Source organism: Nomascus leucogenys, chromosome 10 (genome assembly GCF_006542625.1).
Source record: "Nomascus leucogenys isolate Asia chromosome 10, Asia_NLE_v1, whole genome shotgun sequence".
NCBI classification, from domain to species: Eukaryota; Metazoa; Chordata; class Mammalia; order Primates; family Hylobatidae; genus Nomascus; species Nomascus leucogenys.
Window position 1 is genome coordinate 59,290,787 of NC_044390.1, and position 3,272 is coordinate 59,294,058.

Genomic DNA, 3,272 nt, shown 5'->3' on the forward strand with positions numbered 1-3,272 from the left:
GCAATAGCCTCAAAAAGGCAAATCTAGGACTTATTAGCCTTAAAGAGGAGGGTGAGAAAGAGATAGGGGTAGAAAGTTTATTCAAAGATTTAATAACAGAGAACTTCCTAAATCTAGAGAAAGATATCAATATCCAAATACAAGAAGGTTGTAGAACACCAAGCAGATTTAGCCCAAGGAAGAATACCTCAAGGCATCTAATAATCAAACTCCCGAAGGTCAAGTATAAAGAAAGGATCCTAAAAGCATCAAGAGAAAAGAAACAAATAAAACACAATGGAATTCCAATGTCTGGCAGAAGACTTTTTAAGGGAAACCTTACAGGCCAGGAGACAGTGGCATGGCCATATTTTAAATGTGCTGAAGGAAAAAACTTCTACCCTAAAGTAGTATATCTGGTGAAAATATCCTTCAAACATGAAGGAGAAATAAAGGCTTACCATGACAAACAAAAGCTAAGGGATTTCATGAACACCAGATTATCCCAACAGAAATACTAAAGGGAGTTTTTCAATCAGAAAGAAAAGGATGATAATGAGCAAAAAGAAATCCTCTGAAGGTAAAAAAAGTCCCTGGTAGTAGTAAGTACATAGAAAAACACAAAATATTAATATTATAATACTGTAATTGTGGTGTGTGACCTAATCTTATGTAGAAAAACTAAAAGATGAATCACTCAAAAAATAATAACTATAATTTTTTAAGACATGGACAGTATGGTAGATATAAATAGAAACAACAAAAAGTTCTAAAGTGGGGGACAAAGTGTAGAGTTTTCATGAGTTTTCTTTTCTCTTGTTTGTTTATACAATCACTGTTAAGTTGTCATCAGTTTAAAATAATGGGTTCTAAGAGAGTGTTTGCAAGCCTCACAGTAGCCTTAAATTTTTAAAAATGTACAACAGATACATAAAAAACAAAAAGCAAGAAATTAAATTCTACCATTAGAAAAAAATTACCTTCACAAAGAGGAAGACAGGAAGAAAGGAAAGAAGGGAAAGGAGACCAGAAAACAAATGAAAAAATGGCAGGAGTAAGTCCTTACTTACCAAAAATAACATTGAATGTAAATGGACTGAACTCTCCAGTAAAAAGACATAGACTGGCTAAATGGATAAAAAAGCAAAATCCAATGATCTGTTGCCTATAAGAAACATGCTTCACCTATAAAGACACACACAGACTGAAAAGCAAGTGATGGAAAAAGGTAGATATGACATGCCAATGGAAACAAAAAAAAGACCAGGAGCAGATATACTTATATCAGATGAAATAGATTTCAAGACAAAAACTATAACAAGAGACAAAGAAGGTCACTATATAATGATAAACGGATCAATTTATCAAGAGTATATAACAATTTTAAATACATATACACCCAACACTGGAGCACCCAGATATATAAGGCAAATATTATTAGAGCTAAAGAGAGAGATAGACACCAATACAATAATATAATAATAGTGGAGACTTCAACTCCCCACTTTCAATATTGGACACATCTTCTAGACAGAAAATCCACAAAGAAACATCAGAATTAGTCTGCACTGTAGACCAAATGGACCTAATAGATGTTTACAGAACATTTCATCAAATGGCTGCCAAATACACATTCTTTTCCCCAGCATATAGATAATTCTAAAAAAACAGACCATATGTTAGGTCAAACAACAAGTCTTAAAACATTCAAAAAATTAAAATAGTATCAAGCATCTTCTCTGGCCAAAATGGAATAAAACTAAAAATCAATAATGAGGCATTTTGGAGACTATACAAATAAATGGAAATTTAAAATAGGCTCCTGAATGACCAGTGAGTCAAAAAAGACTATAAGAAGAAAATTTGAAAACTTTCTAGAAAAAAAACCCTAATGGAAACACAACATACCAAAACCTATAAGATATGGCAAAAGCAGTACTGACGGAGAAGTTTGTAGCTATAAGTTTATAAGCTATAAGTCAAAAAAGAGAAACTTCAAATAAACAAAATGCATGTTAACAAACTAGAAAAGCAAGAGCAAACCAAATCCAAAATCAATAGAACAAAATAAATAATAAATATCAGAGCAGAAATAATTGAAATTGAAATGAAAACAGCACAAAAGATCAATAAAACAAAATGTTAGTTTTTTGAAACATTAAACAAAATTGACAAACTTTTAGACACACTAAGAAAAAAGAGAGAAGATCCAAATAAATAAAATAAGGTATGAAAAAGGAGACATTACAACTGATACCACAGAAATTCAAAGGATCATTAGTGGCTACTGTAGCAACTATATGCCAATAAATTGGAAAATCTAGAAGAAATGGACAAATTCCTAGACACATACAACCTACCAAGACTGAAGCATGAAGAAACCCAAAACCTGAACAAACCAATAACAAGTAATGAGATTGAAGATGTAATAAAAATTCTCCCAGGAAAAAAAAAAGCCCAGAACCCAGTGGCTTCACTGGTGAATTCTACCAAACATTTAAAGAAGAACTAATACCAATCCTACCCAAACTATTCCAAAAAAAATAGAGATGAAGGAAATTCTTCCAAACCCATTCTACAAGGCCAGTATTACTCTGACACCAAAACTACAAAAAACATCAGAAAAAGAAACTACAGGTCAATATCTCTGATCTGATTGATGCAAAAATCCTCAGTAAAATACTAGCAAACTGAATTCTACAATACATGAAAAAGATTATTCACCATGACCAAGTGGGATTTATCCTTGGGACGCAAGTTTGGTCTGACATACTCAAATCAATCAATAGAATATATCATATCAATAGAATGAAGGACAAAAAACAAATAATCATTTCAATTAATACTGAAAAAGCATTTGATAAAATTAAACATCCCTTAATGATGAAAGCCCTCAAAAAATTGGGTTTAGAAAGAACATATATCAACATAAAAAAAGCAATATATGACAGACCCACAGCTAGTATCATACTGAATGGGGGAAAAATTGAGTCTTCTCTAAGATCCAGAACATGACAAAGATGCCCACTTTCATTGCTGTTATTCAACAAAGTACTGAAAGTCCTAGCTGAAGCAGACAAGAAGAAAGACAGAAAGAAAGAAATTAAGGGCATCCAAATTGGAAAGGAAGAAATCCAATTATCTTTGTTTGCAGATGATAGGTTCTTTTATTTGGAAAAACCCAAAGACTATAAAAAACTATTAGAGCTGTGAACAAATTTAGTAACGTTGTGGGATAAAAAAATCAACATATGCTCTTTTCCTCCTTGGCTGTCTGAAGATAGATCACCATC